A 21,701-nucleotide genomic window follows, 5' to 3' on the forward strand; every position below is an offset into this window, starting at 1 on the left:
ACCTTGAAACCTGTGCTGCAAGCAAATAATTTGGGGAATTCTTCTCAAAAATATTTTTAAGCAGTGAGGAAAAATATGAAAATAGGCCTCTTTTGTATATTATAGGGCAAACACAATTATCATGCAATGGGCAACTCACACCTGTTGGTACCAGTACTACTGCATCTGCCTCATTTAAAAAAGCCATGCCCCTCGAACTGAGTGTTAGAGAATCTTGCAATTCAATAGGAAGGGTTGTACCTGCTCTGTGTTTAAGTAACATTTGCACTGTTTCTACCTGTTGAAAAGTTATTTACAACATATCGGGAAGCCTATGTTACCCGTGACAATATAGGGAACATGAATAAAATAGATTCCTTTGCATTATACCATCAAGGATCGACTGATTCATTTGTAATACAGTCACAGGGCCCAATTCACAGAACTAACTTAAGACAAAATCCTAAACGTATTACCGTTTACTCATTTTGGCATTCACAGAAGGCACTTACTCATTTTGGTATTCACAGAAGGCACTTACTTCTGTGAATACCAAAATTAGTAAGTGCCCTTTTTGGTATTCACAGAAGGCATTACGGAGTGCCTTCTGTGAATACCAAAGTGGTAGTAAATTTAGGATTATGTCTTAAGTTAGTTCTATGAATCGGGCCCACAGTGATGTGAGATGAGATTTAGCAGAGTCAGTGAGCTGCTGACACTTTTCTGAAAGTTGAAAGAAGTAGAGTAGTGGGCAAAAGACATTGGAGTCTACTGTTCTGAATGTTATGTTTTTGAAATAGGATTCTAAATTAACCCTGGGCCATTAAAGTAAGTGCTGGTGTTGGTGGCAGACTGGTTCCATATACCCCCACTGAGAAATGTTAGCCTTTTTGCATTTAATCTAGCTCATAGTGCCACTAGTGTCTCCTCTTATCGGTGAGAGATTAGTTTATGGCATCCTTAGAACATGACAACCCTGATCCCTGAAGATTGTGGAAACAATGTACTACTTTTCGCTCATTCACTCGAGCTCATTTAGTTTATCTCAGAGATACACAGAATAAACAGTCTGGGCGTTTCAATAAGGGTTTATTGAACAGTTGTTATTCTTGTGTAAAATAGTTGAGCTGCAACAACCATTAGACAGTGGCAGAGATATATGAATAGCAGTACTGTGACTATAAAAGGATAGTACAGTTCAACCATCTTGCAATAAGCATGAATAAATACATAAATATGAAATGCATGATAAAAGTGTGCGTACTCCTACGATGCATATCTAGATGTACCTGAGTGTACCTAGCATGTAAGTAGGTGTAATACCAAGAATCACACTAGGAGTTAGTCGAACTCTGTTACCTGAAGAGTGCGAATGTCAGAGCCCTTCTTGGTCTCGAGTTGGACACCCCGCATGGGATGTTTAGACCACTGTCAGCTGGAGCGTCTGCATTCAGGAGCCTCAGAATTTCTGGTCAGTGTGTCGGCCTGGAAGTCTTGGCTTCCTCTGCTTAACACTAGCAAGTGATGCTGTATTCATACCGAAAGTATGTAAGCTCACTTTGTCCCTTGTTACTTGTATTAGTAGCCCTTATTGTGTTTGAGGATGACGTATGGAATGAACCGTGTACTTAGATATTGGGTCGGAAGGTGGTGTAGCCCTAGCCTGGTTTCCAAGAACCCTTATGAACATTCATGCCTACTGTGACAATTGCAAAAAACACAGTTGATGGACAGAATGCAGAACAATGTCTTACATTCACCCCAGTACAAAGATCTGGGCCTAAATCCATCGTTTTTTTGCACTCCACACCACCCTAGGTCAGACAATGGCTATATGCAAATCAGCCTTGACCCTGTGCCTCATGGGAACAGTCTAGCCCGAACTACCAAGCCATGTCTTTCCTAGACCGGAATCAAGCATCCAAGGACCGGTTTCTGGCTATCAGCCTTCTTCAGCCTGAATAGCTTGACTCCAGTGATGTGGATAGTCTAGGATTCACGTCTGAGCATACCCAGCCCACTCGGGGTGAAAATTGCAAAAACACAGTTGATGGACAGAATGCAGAACAATGTCTTACATTCACCCCAGTACAAAGATCTGGGCCTAAATCCATAATTTTTTTGCACTCCACACCACCCTAGGTCAGACAATGACGATATGCAAATCAGCCTTGACCCTGTGCCTCATGGGAACAGTCCAGCCCGAACTACCAAGTCATGTCTTTCCTACACCGAAATCAAGCATCCAAGGACCGGTTTCTGGCTATCAGCCTTCTTCATCCTGGATAGCTTGACTCCAGTGATGTGGAGAGCCTGGGACTCACGTCTGAGCATACCCAGCCCACTCGGGGTGAAAATTGCAAAAAACACAGTTGAAGGACATAATGCAGAACAATGTCTTACATTCACCCCAGTACAAAGATCTGGGCCTAAATCCATCGTTTTTTTTCACTCCACACCACCCTAGGTCAGACAATGGCTATATGCAAATCAGCCTTGACCCTGTGCCTCATGGGAACAGTCCAGCCCGAACTACCAAGCCATGTCTTTCCTAGACCGGAATCAAGCATCCAAGGACCAGTTTCTGGCTATCAGCCTTCTTCAGCCTGGATAGCTTGACTCCAGTGATGTGGAGAGCCTGGGACTCACGTCTGAGCATACCCAGCCCACTCGGGTGAAAATTGCAAAAAACACAGTTGATGGACAGAATGCAGAACAATGTCTTACATTCACCCCAGTACAAAGATCTGGGCCTAAATCCATCGTTTTTTTGCACTCCACACCACCCTTGGTCAGACAATGGCTATATGCAAATCAGCCTTGACCCTGTGCCTCATGGGAACAGTCTAGCCCGAACTACCAAGCCATGTCTTTCCTAGACCGGAATCAAGCATCCAAGGACCGGTTTCTGGCTATCAGCCTTCTTCAGCCTGAATAGCTTGACTCCAGTGATGTGGATAGTCTAGGATTCACGTCTGAGCATACCCAGCCCACTCGGGGTGAAAATTGCAAAAACACAGTTGATGGACAGAATGCAGAACAATGTCTTACATTCACCCCAGTACAAAGATCTGGGCCTAAATCCATAATTTTTTTGCACTCCACACCACCCTAGGTCAGACAATGACGATATGCAAATCAGCCTTGACCCTGTGCCTCATGGGAACAGTCCAGCCCGAACTACCAAGTCATGTCTTTCCTACACCGAAATCAAGCATCCAAGGACCGGTTTCTGGCTATCAGCCTTCTTCATCCTGGATAGCTTGACTCCAGTGATGTGGAGAGCCTGGGACTCACGTCTGAGCATACCCAGCCCACTCGGGGTGAAAATTGCAAAAAACACAGTTGAAGGATATAATGCAGAACAATGTCTTACATTCACCCCAGTACAAAGATCTGGGCCTAAATCCATCGTTTTTTTTCACTCCACACCACCCTAGGTCAGACAATGGCTATATGCAAATCAGCCTTGACCCTGTGCCTCATGGGAACAGTCCAGCCCGAACTACCAAGCCATGTCTTTCCTAGACCGGAATCAAGCATCCAAGGACCAGTTTCTGGCTATCAGCCTTCTTCAGCCTGGATAGCTTGACTCCAGTGATGTGGAGAGCCTGGGACTCACGTCTGAGCATACCCAGCCCACTCGGGTGAAAATTGCAAAAAACACAGTTGATGGACAGAATGCAGAACAATGTCTTACATTCACCCCAGTACAAAGATCTTGGCCTAAATCCATCGTTTTTTTGCACTCCACACCACCCTAGGTCAGACAATGGCTATATGCAAATCAGCCTTGACCCTGTGCCTCATGGGAACAGTCTAGCCCGAACTACCAAGCCATGTCTTTCCTAGACCGGAATCAAGCATCCAAGGACCGGTTTCTGGCTATCAGCCTTCTTCAGCCTGAATAGCTTGACTCCAGTGATGTGGAGAGCCTAGGACTCACGTCTGAGCATACCCAGCCGACTCGGGGTGAAAATTGCAAAAAACACAGTTGATGGACAGAATGCAGAACAATGTCTTACATTCACCCCAGTACAAAGATCTGGGCCTAAATCCATAATTTTTTTGCACTCCACACCACCCTAGGTCAGACAATGACGATATGCAAATCAGCCTTGACCCTGTGCCTCATGGGAACAGTCCAGCCCGAACTACCAAGCCATGTCTTTCCTAGACCGAAATCAAGCATCCAGGAACCGGTTTCTGGCTATCACCCTTCTTCATCCTGGATAGCTTGACTCCAGTGATGTGAAGAGCCTGGGACTCACGTCTGAGCATACCCAGCCCACTCGGTGTGAAAATTGCAAAAAACACAGTTGATGGACAGAATGCAGAAAAATGTCTTACATTCACCCCAGTACAAAGATCTGGGCCTAAATCCATCGTTTTTTTGCACTCCACACCACCCTAGGTCAGACAATGGCTATATGCAAATCAGCCTTGACCCTGTGCCTCATGGGAACAGTCCAGCACGAGCTACCATGCCATGTCTTTCCTAGACCGGAATCAAGCATCCAAGGACCAGTTTCTGGCTATCAGCCTTCTTCAGCCTGGATAGCTTGACTCCAGTGATGTGGAGAGCCTGGGACTCACGTCTGAGCATACCCAGCCCACTCGGGATGAAAATTGCAAAAAACACAGTTGATGGACAGAATGCAGAACAATGTCTTACATTCACTCCAGTACAAAGATCTGGGCCTAAATCCATCTTTTTTGTGCACTCCATACCACCCTAGGTCAGACAATGGCTTTATGCAAATCAGCCTTGACCCTGTGCCTCAGGGGAACCGTCCAGCCCGAACTACCAAGCCATGTCTTTCCTTGACCGGAATCAAGCATCTAAGGACTGCTTTCTGGCTATCAGCCTTCTTCAGCCTGGATAGCTTGACACCAGTGATGTGGAGAGCCTGGGACTCACGTCTGAGCATACCCAGCCCACCCGGGGTGAAAATTGCAAAAAACACAGTTGATGGACAGAATGCAGAACAATGTCGTACATTCACCCCAGTACAAAGATATGGACCTAAATCCATCGTTTTTTTGCACTCCACACCACCCTAGGTCAGACAATGTCTATATGCAAATCAGCCTTGACCCTGTGCCTCATGGGAACAGTCCAGCCCGAACTACCAAGCCATGTCTTTCCTAGACCGGATTCAAGCATCCAAGGACCGGTTTCTGGCTATCAGCCTTCTTCAGCCTGGATAGATTGACTCCAGTGATGTGGAGAGCCTGGGACTCACGTCTGAGCATACCCAGCCCACTCGGGGTGAAAATTGCAAAAAACACAGTTGATGGACAGAATGCAGAACAATGTCTTACATTCACCCCAGTACAAAGATCTGGGCCTAAATCCATCGTTTTTTTTCGCTCCACACCACCCTAGGTCAGACAATGGCTATATGCAAATCAGCCTTGACCCTGTGCCTCATGGGAACCGTCCAGCCCAAACTACCAAGCCATGTCTTTCCTAGACCGGAATCAAGCATCCAAGGACCAGTTTCTGGCTATCAGCCTTCTTCAGCCTGGATAGCTTGACTCCAGTAATGTGGAGAGCCTGGGACTCATGTCTGAGCATACCCAGCTCACTCAGGGTGAAAATTGCAAAACACACAGTTGATGGACAGAATGCAGAACAATGTCTCACATTCACCCCAGTACAAAGATCTGGGCCTAAATCCATCGTTTTTTTGCACTCTACACCACCCTAGGTCAGACAATGGCTATATGCAAATTAGCCTTGACCCTGTGCCTCATGGGAACAGTCCAGCCCGAACTACCAAGCCATGTCTTTCCTAGACCGGAATCAAGCATCCAAGGATCGTTTTCAGGCTATCAGCCTTCTTCAGCCTGGATAGCTTGACTCCAGTGATGTGGAGAGCCTGGGACTCACGTCTGAGCATACCAGCCCACTCTAGGTGAAAATTGCAAAAAACACAGTTGACTGTGACAGTCTAAAGATAAAGTCATAGAACATCATTGTTCAGGGAAACCCTCCTTCATCAAGGTCCCTGGTGTGAAAAGCTCAAGAAAGGTTTTCCAGTCCAAAAGGAAAATTTTGACTGGGCCCTTCCGCTCAGTGTATCAATGCAGGGCTTCATCATGGTCAGCCAGAAAGTTTGACTTTGTCCAGGTCAGTCACGACCAGATGTCTCAGAGTGGCGCTAAAGGTTTCTAAGTGCTAGAAAGTGTTTATTCTTTAAAAATTCATGTCTCCGGTTACCTACATGGGATCTTTGTCATTTTGGTATCCTTTTATAGATGAATATGTTTCCAATTTTTATAAATTGGCGTGGGATTGTTATTGTGTGTTGTGTTTTTATTTACTGAATTAATGTTTTTAAATGCTTTACATACCTGTTTCCTAAGTTAAGTCTGCCCCTGGGTGGGCTATGTCCAGGGGCATACAATAAGACTAGGAGGGTGGGAGCAAGGCCCCCCCAGGGCTTATGAACTCCCAGGTACAAATATATATACATGAATGCGAGGGGATAACAACCCCCGCAGCCCTTTGAACCGCCACCTCCCCAGGGCATTGGGAAATATGGCTATGGGTGGCACACCCCAGGGACTGCCATCTCTCTAAGGCAAATTATGCTAAAATAATCTGGGGGCTCATGTGGCATCCTGCAGGGACCGCCACCTCCCAGTATCTTTAATCCATAAGAGTATGTGAATATGAGGAGCACCTCTTCCTTGGTACTCTCTACATCAAATGAAATCAGTTACTTCACCAAGAGGAGAGTTAGTTTTGGTGCAGATAAAAGATAGCATAGCTTGGAACGAGTGGTTAAAATATTTGAAAACATTAGCAATTATCTAAACAGCAAATTTCTCCTGCTGTCTTTACGTTGACGTTCTCAATATTTGAGTTTGCCGCTCTTAAAATTCAAGAAGTACATCCCATGCATATTCAGCCCAATTAAGTGTAATTAACCAAGATAGCACACCCAGGTTTCTGAGCATGCAATTCAGTTCTCCCTGACTATGATACCATTACTTGTTGGTGCCATGTTGGCATGCAATTAAATTAATTAAGTTTTATTCTAAGTTTTCATCTTTTCCTTCAACTTTATCAACAAACTCCCTTGCAGTAAGATTTTGAATATTAACACCTGTCTTCAGTATATGATTCATAGCAAATTCATAGAATATGAGCGTTCAGACAAGTGACTCTCAAACAGAAGATGGAATATATATGGAATGCACTGACAAAACCTTGGATCCTCTGAATATAGTTGTGAAGAGCAGTATTCAGCTGCTGGTATCTGTGCAGCATGGTCATCATAGCAGCCTCCTGCTCCAGTGGGAAACACCTGGGCAAAACAGCAAGCCTCTAAACTTTTTTCCCATAAGCTCCCTTAGGTTGTTTCATTTGAAACAGCACCATAGCATCACCAATGATTTTTTTAGAATGCAGAGGATGGATGCTGTAGTGTTCATAAATGTTTTCTGATCTAGAGAGATCCACTTTTTCAATCTGTTCACTTGATGCTAATGTTTCATCCTCTACAGTTTCAGCAACATCACAATTTACACATTAAACATTATTTTGTGCTAGATATAATGTTGATTTTATGAACTTATTCACATTTACTACCTCTTGCCATATTTTTCTACTCTTCATCGGAACACCATTTACTAAAATAATAAGTGGTTCTTCAATTTGTTTATCTACCCCAATAGATTCAATATTGTGTTTAAAATCTAAAGGTAAATACACAACTCTCTCTTTTATTTCTTTGTGCAGAACATTTGGAGGTAAATTTCCTGTATTTGGCTCTATTGGAATTATTGCTTGGAATGGATGTATACACTGTATTAGAATTGATTCATAAACATTTAAAACTTTAAGCTCTTCTGGAACAGACATCAATTGTTACTTATTATGTATGGCTGTAGCTGTCATTGTATTATTCTCTAACTCACCAAAGAAGTATTAACATATAATCTTCTGCATAGTCAAATCAAATCTTTCCTTAACAAATAAATATGCACCAACCTCTTGTCACTTATAATTTTTCTCTTTTTCAACTTTAGAGTACACAACTACAGTGCAAGTTTGCGTTTTGTAGTGAATGTGTTGATAACAAACGCAAACACAGTTTGGTTTGTCTGAGCAAACTGTGTTCACCTTTGTAATCAGTTGTGCAATGTTTCCTGCACTCATTTCTGTATCCTGTTCTTCTACACCTCCAGTAACCAACTCCACATCTTCCCTAGACTCCTCTTCTGGACCAAGCAATCAAAACAGAATATCTTCATAAACGTGTTCTACCTCTGCTAGTGTACCATACAACAAAACTCTATTCATCTCCCCTAAACATAAGGCAGGAGTTTTTACATAGTAAAGTCTTCTAACTAAAGTTCGTATTTTGGGCTGGTGAACAGTTAACATCCTGAAATGATGAAAGGTGCTTCTGCAAACTTTGCTTGAAATACATTACAAGGAATGTCTCTGTAAATTTCTATATTTTCTCACTTGGCCTGGATCTAATCCTTGCAAAATTGTAATTTTCTGTGTGAGACTTCAGGATGAAAAGTCAACCATAATTAAAAAAAAAATAATTCAGTAGATTCCTAATGAATACTGCAAATACTACTACATCTCCATTTGTATGATGTGGACTGTGTGCGCCTTCCTTGTACCTCTTCAGCTACCACTTCCTCTACATTCCTAGGAACCATCTCCTGTTTTGCAACAGGAGTACCATATTTTACTTAATAGCAATGACCAGTTGAATGAACTTCATGCACTAGTGTAGTGAGGTTATGGGTTCACTGCGTACATTGCTAAGTTAGCATAAGTTAGTATAAGACTGGCTGCCATGTTCCTCATTTTGCACGGGAAACATCCTTTACAACAAAACTTTTACAACGCAGTGCTATTACAACGCAGATTTTACAACGAAAACCATTACAACGCATTGCGCTGGGGGGGGCGCTCTAGGATAGGGAATAGATTTAATTTACTATCCAACACCTTCCCTAGTGTCCACGGGGACTGGAGTTGGAATTGTAAATTAAACTATTCACTATCCAGCACCCCAAAGCACTATGCGTTGTAAAGGTTTGCGTTGCAAAACTGGCGTTGTAACAGCATGCGTGGTAAAACCATGCGTTGTAACGTCATACATCCATTTTGCACTCGTTTCTACATGCATTTGTTTTGCATAACTACTCTGCTTGTGCTCGCTCACATGAGAACTGTCTACCTTGCTGTGCTGTGCTGTGCTCTAAGGCTCTGTCTGCACAGCGTGTTCTAGGTCAAAAAAACAATGTGCTCCATTAATCTGCTGTTGGTCAGTCCCACGCATGTTAGACATAATACTGCCACAGGTGCACTACTGAAAATCAGGTGCTTTTAATATTGCATTGTAGGCATGTAAAGACACTTGAAAAAATTCTTCTGAAGAGAAGAGCTGTATTTGTCGGGAGATGTAAACCCATGCATCTAAACCTGGAGATATGGGGTCCCACTGACAAAGCCCAGAGGTCTTCTATAATTATCATAAACTAGTTTCTAGCACGAGGAGGGTGACAAGACACATTAGTTCTTTTTTCTACTAACTTTATAAAATTATATCCCCGTTAATTTTTTATGGAATTGTAAGGATGCTCACTATCTTGAGTTTGTGCATTTTGCTGCTGGTATTGGCACGTGTACTGCATTAGAGAGCACGTTAGTTAAAATAAACATTTTAAACTATACTGTGTCTCTGATTACTCAAATGGTGGACAAGTATGAGACGGTTGATGAAAGAGTGTTCTTGCTCCTGCGATTACTGAGAGAGTCTGAGTTACATGTTCTAGGGTGTCTAATCATTGGGAGATTCTATGTAGTACGGAGAATGAATGAGACACTATAGCTAGTCGGATAGGGGTTCCGGGCTCTAAGGTGTGCTGTTGGTACACCACTATACACCGAGGTCCTGGTTTCTTGCACGTAGTTCTGTATATGTGCAGAATCCCTGCAACATGGCGCACCCAACCTTTGGTCTGGTTCTTCCTATCTGCTAGATGCTTGAGTAGTACTTGTGCTTGTTCACAGTCCCCTCGCTCCTGTTTCTGGAACAGGTGTGACAATGAAACCTCCTATATTGATGTTTTTGTAGGTTTCTTCAAGCTTGATGTTATTAAAACATGTTTTCTTTTCATGGTAACCTTTTTTTGTGCTGCCGCACATTAGTTTGTTTTCTATTCTTTGGTCCTCATGACCGACGTAGGTATATCAGCACATAGTTGCGCGGCTCTCCGTAGACATTTACCCAATTAGGGAGTGCCGGATGTGGGTATTGCACTGATCTTTGTGGTTGGAGCTTATCCGGCTTACTACTTTGAGGTATTTTATTCTTGGGTCACCTTTCCGGCAGTGGATGGGACAGATAACCTGTTTCATGTACACACTCATACGGCCCTTCCTAATGTATATAGGCATCGTAGGACTCTTGAAGTTCCGTTGTCGGCATGGCAACACCAAATCTGGTTTAATGGCACACTCCCCCATCCAGTGACTCCGATCCGTATGGGCCCTTTATCAATTGATGGGGCCACTTGGCCCGTTTTGGCTGGGTACACACCATATCCATGACATCTGGCAGTTCCTATAGGGGAGGTCCATGTTTTGCACACCTCGTTGATACGGGTGTACAGGGCTGTCATACAATATGTCTCTTGCAACGTTCAGGTGGTACCACCTGGACTTGCTGTGCAACCAGCTGTACCTGGCGGTGTGACTAGCAGTCCCGTTATGGTTAATTCGGTAATGAGCAAGCGTCCTCCAAATAAGGATGATTTACCTTATTGGCTTGCTGAAAAATTTGACCAGCTGGAGACAGTATTTCCGAATACCTCTCCTGTGGAGAAACACAGGATTTTGACAATTAGTTTGCAGAAAGACTTAATACCCGAAGTAACCGATTGTAACAATTGGGGAAAGGTGTTTGCGGCAGTGTATGCGAAATGTTTTGCACTCCCTCAATGACGGTTCTCCCCTCTGTGATTAAGCATGTTCAGGATGAGCATGGCCCAGAAGCAGCTGTTGAATTGGGGATGAGACTCGTCGGAGTGTTCAACGTAGTTGCTGGTCTGATCCTTGCTAATGTTAAGAGAGATGCAGTGAACTTTCAAGTAGCTAATGCTTTGGCTCTGGTCCCAGAACCGGACAGGCCATGTGAACTACCTAAACTTTTTGCACAGGCTTATAAGACCATTGGCAGCAATAGTTTGGGTGTGAAGCCTTTTGCTAAGTTATCAGCTCAACCACAAACACAACAGAAGTCTCAGTCTCAGTCTGAGAAAGACAAGTGTCCAATCTTTAATAAAAAAGACTTGGAGGAATAAGAAACAGGGCAAGCAACAACAAAAACAGGGGTTGTGTGCCAGGTCACTGACCACAGAGTCATTTGAGCGCACTTATGATTTGCGCGATCGCGTGAGAATTAGGTTCCTGATCAGCATTCTCTTCGTTCTTTACAGGAAACTTCATGCTCACTAACCGGTGGCGGAGAATGTCAGAATCGCAGCAGAGGTCGAGATGCCCTACAAGCAAGTGAGCAGGCTCGTCAGGTTGACGGAAAGGGAAAACAAGACGATTTTCCAAGTCAGCGCCCACAGTTTCAGAAAAAGAAAGTTGCAGCTTTAACAGCGAGATATGCCACAAATGGTGGGAACATGGGCAATAACACTGCTAGAGAGCACATCGGAGGTTACAATATTGCGGCAAGCACTGCGTCCATTTCTGGAGGTGACAGCAACTGCCAATTTCATTACAGTTGTAACCGCTGACACTCAAGTGGGTCCCCCTGACAGACTCTAAGACATAGTTCTTTTAATTGAAGGTGACATACAGCATGTCATTTAAGGGATATGTTTGGAAAATCTAACCTCCTCATACAACATTTTATTAGTGGGCACAGCTTGGCCCCCACCTTTTGTTCTTGCAGCTCCGAAAGGGGAGGATGTGATACTTCTGAATTTTTTTGAAAACTGCTCCAAGGAGCATACAGAGTCTTTTGCAGATGGGTGTGTGCTTTGGTGCTTCCTCCGGCACTGTACTGTACTCATGTGGGCTGGCATAAAGATTCTACACCCCATGAGATACCATCGCGGTCAATGCCACAGCCTCAACCCCAATATCCCCTCCGGCGGGAAGCAAAAGTTCCCATTTCTGAAATTCTAAAACAGCTATAGTATCAAGGAGTGAATGGGACATGTGTGTCACCGAAGAATAACCCTCTTTTTACTATTACCAACCTGATGGGTCGTACCGCATAGTTTTGGATTACCGGCATTTGAACTCTCATTGTCACACTTTAGCGGTAGAGAATACCCATAGTTCTGCTCTTGTAGACAGTTTTGTTCATAAGAAATATAAAACTACACTTGATATTTCCAATGGCTTTTTCAGTCACAATCTGTCCCCGGCATGCAGTCAATGGACCGCTTTTACAGCCGGTGAAAAACAATTTAGGCATTTAGCTATGGGCTATAAGAACAGCCCCAGTGTTTTCGCTGCCCCAGTTGTCTCTTTGGTATTCGGCATACACCCAGATGCGTACTTGTACGTTGATGATATTTATCTCACGGATGACGAATTATAGCCACATCTTTGCCGGGTCGACCGCATCATTGTTTTGTTTGCGGACTGCGGTTACAAATTTAACTTTGCCAAATCGCACATTGCAGAGTATATCATGTTGTTCTTCGGCTATGAGTTCAATAATGAAGGTAGAGGCTTAGTGCCTCACTTCCTAGAGAAATGCATTCGTTTGCGACCTCCGACAACCCTGAAAAAACTACAATCTTTGCTGGGATTTTTTAACTTTGGGCATACTTACATTCCCGAATTTGCCCAGCGTATCAACCTCTTTATGCCTTGATACAACCAACTTTTTCAAAAGTCAGCTGGCTTCCGGAACATTCAGCTATCCTGCATTCTTTGCAGTCTGATCTTCTTGAATCTAGATACTTGTTAACACGTGATAACTACACAAACCTGGTGATAAGAATTGTCCCAGGCACTGTTGGTTTCACTTACTTGATGTTTACTGAAGGTGACACAGTACTTATTGCTTACAAATCACATTTTTACACTTCTGTCTAGATGCAATTTTCCAGTATTGAGAAATTTTTGACAGTTGTGCAGATGGCGATCCTCAAGGAGTGCACACTGGCACAGGGGAAACGCATTTTGGTGGTGACACCTTGCCCTGCACTTGAAGCAGTGACAAAGGCAAGTGAACTGAATTTGAAGGCTTTGCATCCATGTTGGATACCGTGGGATACTTTGTTGATATTTCCCAATGTAACCTTTATCTTTGACTCCTCGCTACAGACACAGGAGTTTTTGCAGTATGAATTTGTTCATCCTCCTCCGCTGTCTATGTGTCCACTAGAAGAGTACAATTGTATCATTTACACCAATGGTTCGGCATAACCGGCAACAGTTTCTAAGCCTGCGTATTCGGCGGCCTGCGCAATTGTGGCAGGTACGATGGTAAACAGTAAGTTCAAATCCAGTGTTGTGCACACACAGGCATTGGGGGACTGTACCACCCAATTGGCCCAGTTGCGCGCTTTGGGGCTTGCACTAGAGTTTGCTGATCCTAAGGTTACTACTCTAGTTGTGAGTGATTCTTATTACTGTGTCAGGCTTTCAATGACAATTTATTCCTTGACTGTCGTGATTCCAAGGGCAGCACAATTAAGCATAAAATGCTTTGGGTTTGAGTGGCAGATCTTAAGCAACGTCTGCCACTCACGCATGTTATACTGACTCTTGGCCGCCAACGTGTGGGTGCACACGCTGTCGGCAATAGTTTGGCTGATGAAGCGGCCAAATCAGCAGTAGCCACGTGTCTAGTTGCAGCCGTTACAAGATCCATGACTCAGATTGATAATGAAATCTTGGTAGCAATCGCTGCCACTGAGAAGGGAGGTAATTACTCTCAAGGGTTCCCTTGAAAGCACTCTTATCAATCAAGTCCCGACAAGGTTCCATATGTAAGAACTAATGACATTGGTGACAGGTTAATTCCCAATGCTGACCGCAGACTTTCATTGATAACAGCCTCACGCGAAGTCATGGCTTCGGCGCATGCTGGAGTGTCTGCAACTGTTTCTATTTTGCAGTAACGGTACCGGTGGTGTGGTTTATATAAACAGACCCGTAATTATTTGCTTCCTTGTGACATTTGTCAACAGATTAAACCCTCTACGGTCACACGTTCACCACTTACATACTTCTGCATTTCTAATAGCACTTTTGGTTGTGTGTATCTTGATCACTGTGGTCTGTTTTCATCAAATACTGCTTATAAGTTTATATTAGTTGAAGTCGATTCGTGCATACGTTTCGTGTGGGTTTGGCCACAATGCAGTGCTGGCACTCGAAATGTTATCAGGGATTTGCCTGTCATTGTGGGAATATTTGCGTACGGCACCTTCCATTCAGACCAGGGTCCAGCATTCACCTCTAAGGCGTACAAGGATGCTATGAGGTCTTTGGGGGTGCAGGTGAAATTTTCGTCTTCATACAGGCCTGAGGGCAATTCAGTTGTGGAGCAAATGAACCGTGCCTTAAAGCATTCCTTGACAGCTAGAGTTTTAGGTACTGGCCAGAACTGGCTGGCCCACTTGTGCAGCATGCAACGTGCACTTAATAATTCCCTAGAAGATTTCTGGGTGGGCGGACCCCATACAAAATGCTCTTTGGCATAAAAATGTTTGTTCCGGACCTTGATGGTCGAAACATGTCGGCGGCAGCTGCACACTTTTACGTAGATAATCATTCTACTGTGTTATAGGACTTACAAGAAACATGTGACAGTTCAAAAGATCATTTACCCTCTGCCACTGATGCTGCACTAAAGATTCCAGTAGCTGGCTGGCTACCCAACGTTGGAGATCTGGTCCGAGAAATGGTGGGAACAAAACAAAAAATGTGGCCCCTTTTATCAGTGCTTAGCGCACAGTTCTTCAAACTGTGGGGCACGCCCCCCTTGGGGGGGGCGTGGATGGATTCCCAGGGGGGCACAAAGCCTCTGCCAGCACATGTAAATGAAGGTGCCTAGAAGTCAGCGATGTTTATTTGCTGCATTTCCAGGCTGTCTTCATTTACTCTGTAGGCCTCAGAGTGCCCCGTGGCCAGAGGTCAGTGGGTGTGCTGCTGGGGGCTCGGCTAGGCAGTGTCTGGAGTCTTGTTAAGACTCCAGGACAGCCGAATTGTTCACAGGTCTTTAAAAACCATTTGCATACATTTGGAAACTGGTTACCTAAGCTTAGTTTTTTTTTTCTTTTTCCAGTACCTCGTGGGCCCCGACTCTGCCTATTCCTTTCATTTGCATTTTAAACTTACTGCTGTAGTGTGAAAATGCATGTCATGAAAAGGAATACAAAAAAGGGTTGCCAATAGAAAAAATAACAGCCATGTATGTTCAAAGAGCCTGCAAAGACCTTGCTTTGACACTAAATAGGGTCTTAAATAAAAAAGTATGTATTCATTTGTATTGTGACTTTCTGTCTGTTCCTTTTATTTTCAGTCATGAATCATTCAGGCAGCCCTAGATCACATTTAAAAGTACTTTATATTTGTTTTTCGAAGGACACACGGATAAGTGCTGAAAATAGGGCTTTAGGTGACTTTTTATTTTTGTGCCGTCTGCAACATCAAAATAATGAGCTGGCAACCCTAATCATAAGACTTGAAGTTTGTTGCAGGATCAGCACATTATTTATTTCCTTTACCCTTGATCCCCTGATTAATTCCATAATAGCAATAGTTTAATTTATATCTGAAACCCTGCGCCCCGCCAATAACATGCTGATTAACTTCAAGTGTCTGGGAATTCATCCTGCATTCAGACAACTCATTCCTCTTTCCCACCCTTCACTTTCACGCTCACCCTGAACTTACAGCGCATAGTTATGGTTTTCCCGCATTTGCCACATAATCCATCGTCTGCAGCATAATTTACAGATTAAAAAATGCAGCAACACATGTTACCTCACAGTGGAAGGCCCTTTCTAAAGGTTGACTGGTCACCTTTCTGTTGCTTATTGCTATATGTGGGTGTTATTGTGGTACTTATGAGGGGTAATAAAGGTCAGGACAATGTTAACAAGTGTAAAAATAGCAAAATAGTGCAGTAATGCTATCACAAAATATGCAGCATAATTCGCCTTTGCTTGCTGCAGAATTTATCAACCATGCTGCATAATTTGGCCTTCTCCTGCGCTTAATTCCAATGGCCCTGTTTATAGTGCTAAGAAGTCGAAGCCTGTGGCAGAAAGCACTGTGAATATGTAAGTCATTATTTTAAAACAGTATTTACATACTCTAAGATAGATTGCTGCAAAATGGTGCAGTGATTGAGATAAAACAAGTTCTTACAAAATATACTTTTTAGTAGTAAGTAATCAAACTGTATCTAATGCAGACATTTTTGTATGTGTCTCCACTATTCCAGATCCCAGCTGATAACTCCGTTACATTACATCTTAAAAAGAATAGATCTTTGCCACCATAAAGCTTTAAGCAGATCCACTGGAATTATTCAGCAGAAGAGAACACAATTATGCGGCAGGTTTGACTAAATTATCCAGCAAGAAAAGGTAAATTATGCGCCACAATGCGCCACATTTTGTAGTTAGCATTACTTCAATATTTTGTCATTTTAACTCACGGTAACGCTGTCAAGGGAAATATTTCACCTCATTAGTACCAGTTTAACACCCAAATAAAGCAGTTAACAACTACAAGATTACCAGTCTTTGCAAAGGGCCTTCCACTGCTCCAGAACACTTTGTCACGCTTTAAGTAACTTTTGTTCCGTTTGAGCTAGAATCAAGTTTTTTGTCATTGAAATCTGGAGATTATGTAGCAAATGCAGTAAACTGATAATTATGTGGAAAGAGCTGCTGCTGCAGAAACTCATAATTCCAGTGGCCCTGGCTTTAAGTGACTCAATCAATTAATGGCTGGTAAGAAGGCCGGTTTCATTTTTAACTTTCTGCACTACCACCACCCACTTCAATTTCAGGCACAGGCATGTCAAAGTCAGTATTAACCATTCAGGGGAAGTTTTTTGTGTGAAAGCGGAGTCCATGGGGTGGCTGGTAGAAGGCCAGTAGGGTTGCATTCAGATGCAGAGCCCTAATCCTCTCGATCCTTGAGGCCTCACAAAAATGGTCTAGGAGACAGAGGAAAGGATCGAGATTCATAGATATTGTCAAAGAGAAGGCCCAGAATAGTATGCAAATGTTTATAAATGGCCAGAGACCGCTTCTTTAGAGAGATACCCCAAAGAAGGGGACAATTAAGGTTTGTTTTTTTAAAGGGACATTGGTGAATATGGTACTGCTGCCAAGTGTGCAAGTGGCCACTGCTGGTTATCATAAAGGAGTAGATGCAGATGCAGAAGGACTTGGGCCCAGGAATTTGGGGGGCCCACTGCATCACAATTATGACTGTCTACCTTTAAAAAAAGGGGCATCCGAGCGTATTGTACTTTCAAGCATAGGACAGAGGTGATGATCCATCATGGTGGGGAAGAGGTAAAAGAGGCAGAGGAGGTAGCCTGCTACTCAGGGCTGCAGTTATCATTAGTGCAGCAAGTATAGTTGCATTGGGGTCAAAGAGTGTGAGGGGCTCACAACACCCCAATCATGGGTAGCAGTTTGTTTGGGATATCTGTTTTTGTTTGATGCATTTGCTGTTTTATAAGTCTCATATTTGGTGTGGATCATAAGCTATAGAAAAAGTATTCCTGAAATCATCTCATAATCCCCGCTCCCTGCACGCAGCCATGTTCCTTCCGCTCCCCCAATCCTTGCCATAAAGTTTTGGAGGGGGGCCCGACCTCAAAACATTTTGCTTAGGGGGGGCTCAGAGTAAAAGTTTGAAGACCTCTGGCTTAGCGTGAAGGGTACTCGTACAGTCGTTTTACCACCACTTCCTGGTCGCAAAGACACCAAATACACCTCAGTGGACAATGTCAAGTCACAACATCTAGCCGATTCTGAATAGTATAACGCCAGCTGCATCTGGTCCATTAATATCCAGGAATCCAGTGTTTGGCACATCTAATGAATCACATTGTGACACTGCCATCGAGATAAACTATGTCACTAATCCCTTGTTAACTAAGTATGGGCAAAATTTGCGAATTCACGGTACGCAAATTCATGCGAAAGCGAATTTGCAGTCCACAAAATTCACAAATTTGTGCAAATTTGCCGGGTTTTTTTTGCGTGTTCGCGGGGGTTTTTTCAGCGTGCCGACCGCGAAGTTACCCATGCGGTCGTACATTGGTGCGGCCATCTTGTTTTCAGTGTTCGCGTTGCGTATTTCCATTTACGGCCGCTACTTGCATGCTCGCGTTGTGCATTTCCTACGTGCGGGCGCAATTACGTCATCGCGTCCGTTTTTGCATGTTCGCAGGGGAAATATCGCGCAAACTTACCCACGTGGTCCTCAATGGGCATGGCCATCTTGTTTTTCATTCATTGCTTTGGTTCTGGGCATGCTTTTTCTACAAAACACAACAGTTAGAAAGAGGGTCCAAGGGCAAAATTAACGACCCAAATCTAGACACATGCCCCAACCAATAGTACTAACAACAAACAATGTCTAGAGGTCAGAAAAAAGGAACTCAACTACGAGAACCATCCAAGACACAACTAATTACTAACAAAAGTGGAAAAAACCCAATGAGTGTGTATATGTGTGGCAAATCAATAGACAAATCTCAAGGGTATGGGAAAAATATTCCCATCAGTTGCCAGTCTGTACCGCCCTTTTACATCATATGGGTTCTCCTTACCCAGGAGAAAATGTCTGCAGCCTACAGACATTGTCGTGGCTGGAACGTGACCATTGAAACGTATGTGAACAAATGGATGGTACAGGAAATTATAGTGTGAGTGGTAACTGAATAGCAGTGCAAAGTGAACATGAAAAATATTAAAATTGGATAGCGCAGAGGGACGCTGGGAGACACCGACGGATAGAGCAGTGCTCCTCTTACCTGAGCTGCAGCCAGGTGGGGTGATGCGTTATACCCATACCTATTTGTGATGTGGTGGATTAACTAAATTAGAACAACCTGGAATCAACACGTGATATAATTCTATTTTTTATTCTCACTATTTGTGCAGTAACATTCTGGTCCTGATGAAAGCAGTGGGATAATTGCCACGTATGCTGAAACATGTCGACCCCTAATGCAAACTGATATTATGTCAAATCTGTTGATACGTCACACATTTTTTAATACTTGGACGAACTGAGAGAAATTATTAAAATGTATCTTCTACTCAGTCCTATCCAATTTAAATATTTTTCACGTTCACTTTGCACTGCTATTCAGTCACCTGATAGGCGTGGAGATCCCTTGGCTTGGTGAGTAGCTTTAATAACTACTTTGTTTTCTTCTGCTCTGTGTTATTATATTGCTAATATATGTTTTTCCTGAAGAGCAAGAATGCTGCAGATTCAATTACATTGCAGGTAAATTATTGTTTATAGCTTCTCTGATTGAAGGTGCTTGCCTGCTCAGTGGCGTTGCTACTATGCTTACTTGTTTGCAACTTTATGCTCATTTAGCCTGATTATGTATGATTGTAGTACTTTACAGAATTGCGTAATGCTAGAGAGACTAGAGACTCAAGTCTAGTCCTTCCTTTGTACTCCTGCTGCCACTAAGAAGAAGAGATAGTGGTGGATTGATAGGTTGAGTATGTTATGACTTGTTATTTGTAGTAGGACATTTTTTAGTGGTCTGCAATCCTGATGACGGACTGTGTCTGTCACGTCACGTGCTGCTGAGTGCTGGCAGTCATAGTAGAACCTTGTTGTTATTGGTTTAGTTAGTGATTTACATAACTTTACAAGTAGATGGTCTGCGAATCAAGCAATACTGTACTATCCTCCTAGTTGACCAGATCAGATAGGTCAATACATGTAGTGCAATTGTTGGTGATTTGTTTCCCCAAGATAATTTTAGATTGTGGTCAAAGAAATCAAATATTTCAAAAAAACAATCATCCATTTTTGTGTTTATTTCATGATCATCAGCAACTCCCAGGGGCAAGAGGACGACAGCGACGCCGGCGAAACAAGGTGGGCAGGATCAGTCCTCCGAGATCTCTTCTGCTGGCCCCAGTAAGTTGTTCTGTTGTAATGTTAATATTAATAATTATACTTCCCTAACTTTTACAGCACCTATTCATTCCAAACTGTTTCCTAATTCTATTTTTTACAAAATAGTCTTTGATCTTCTTGTAGACTGTTTCTACATTCTTATCCTGCCTCTACTATCACTCTCTGTGCTATTACGATTTACTATTATTATGATTCGGTCTGCGTAGGTAGCTAAGTTTGCCCAGTCGGCAAACGTTGTTAAACAAAACTCTGATCCAGTAATAGCTCTTGGCACTGAGTGCAGTCCTCTGGGTTGCCCTTGCTGTCTATTCCAGTCTTCTTAATATAAGTGCTTTAACAATTTCCAACAACAAAATGTCAATGTGTCCACCAGGAATAAGCTAGTGTTGGATTTTTTGATTTGATACGAGCACATACCATACCGCTAGTGTTTTAGGGACTATTCTGCACATACAGAAGTATGGACAAGAGAAATAGGACATTGTTGTTGATAGGTGCAGTTTGACTTTCCACATACCTAAGTCTGAACAGAAGTTAAACCCCCAATCCCCTGACCGACTATCTAGTGTGTCTGACCAATGAATATACAACCCAGAAGAACAGAAGAAGACTACGGCAGAGTCCCGACCTATCAGAGTCATGGAAGCATGCCTGAAAAGTGCAGTAGTGCAAACCCTTCCACTCACTCCGTGAACAAAAACCACACAGTGTTTTTTAGTTTTAAAGTTGTATTTTCAAATAAGAAATAAAAAACACTGTCTTAATTTTTTATAGCGCAGTATTCCGAGCGAGCAGTGGTGATAGATGACGTTAAAGTTTAAACACCCTTCCCTAGAATCAATATACTTCAACTTAACACCACTAATTGTTAGAATACCTGTACGGGAGCCCTCACCTTGTTTGAACTTCAAGTACTGGTGGTGAGGAGGAGTAGGTGGTGAATTGAAAAGCTCTTGTTGGCAGAGGGACAATGGAATCTTCTGTCTGTAATTAGAAAAATGGTGCACATTAAAAGCAAGCATTCATCAGTTGTGCCAAAAAGTGTAGCATGCAATGGCTAAGCATATAAAAGGTTAACACCCTCCCCAAAACCGTCACTATTTTTCATTCCCAATAATTAAAAATTGGTTATGTAGTAACATTTTCTTCCATTACGAGACGAAATAGGGGGTGGTGTATGGCATCTAAAAATATGACATGTTTTTTCTAGGCATCACAACATTGGATGCGGCACATACTACCACTACCACCAGTGCAGGGGCCAGCAGCGCTGAGGCGTCCACTCCAGGGGGTGATGCGGCGGCGCCACAAGTGCCATCAGGAAGAGCTGTGGGGGATGGCTCAGCAGCGGCTTATGGTGGTAAGTTATTATACTCCTTACTTATTGACATTTTAGAGTAGGCTCGCAAAGGAGTGTATGATGTACTGTATAGTAGACAGTACACTAGTACAAGTGCACTGTACTGTTAAGAGCAGTTACTAATTTAGAACTAAATTTTTGCCAATCACGGAGAAGACAGTCACCCTTGACTTAGCAATAGCATTAGCGGCGGTA

The sequence above is a fragment of the Lissotriton vulgaris genome, chromosome 4_1 (assembly GCF_964263255.1).
Source record: "Lissotriton vulgaris chromosome 4_1, aLisVul1.2, whole genome shotgun sequence".
NCBI classification, from domain to species: Eukaryota; Metazoa; Chordata; class Amphibia; order Caudata; family Salamandridae; genus Lissotriton; species Lissotriton vulgaris.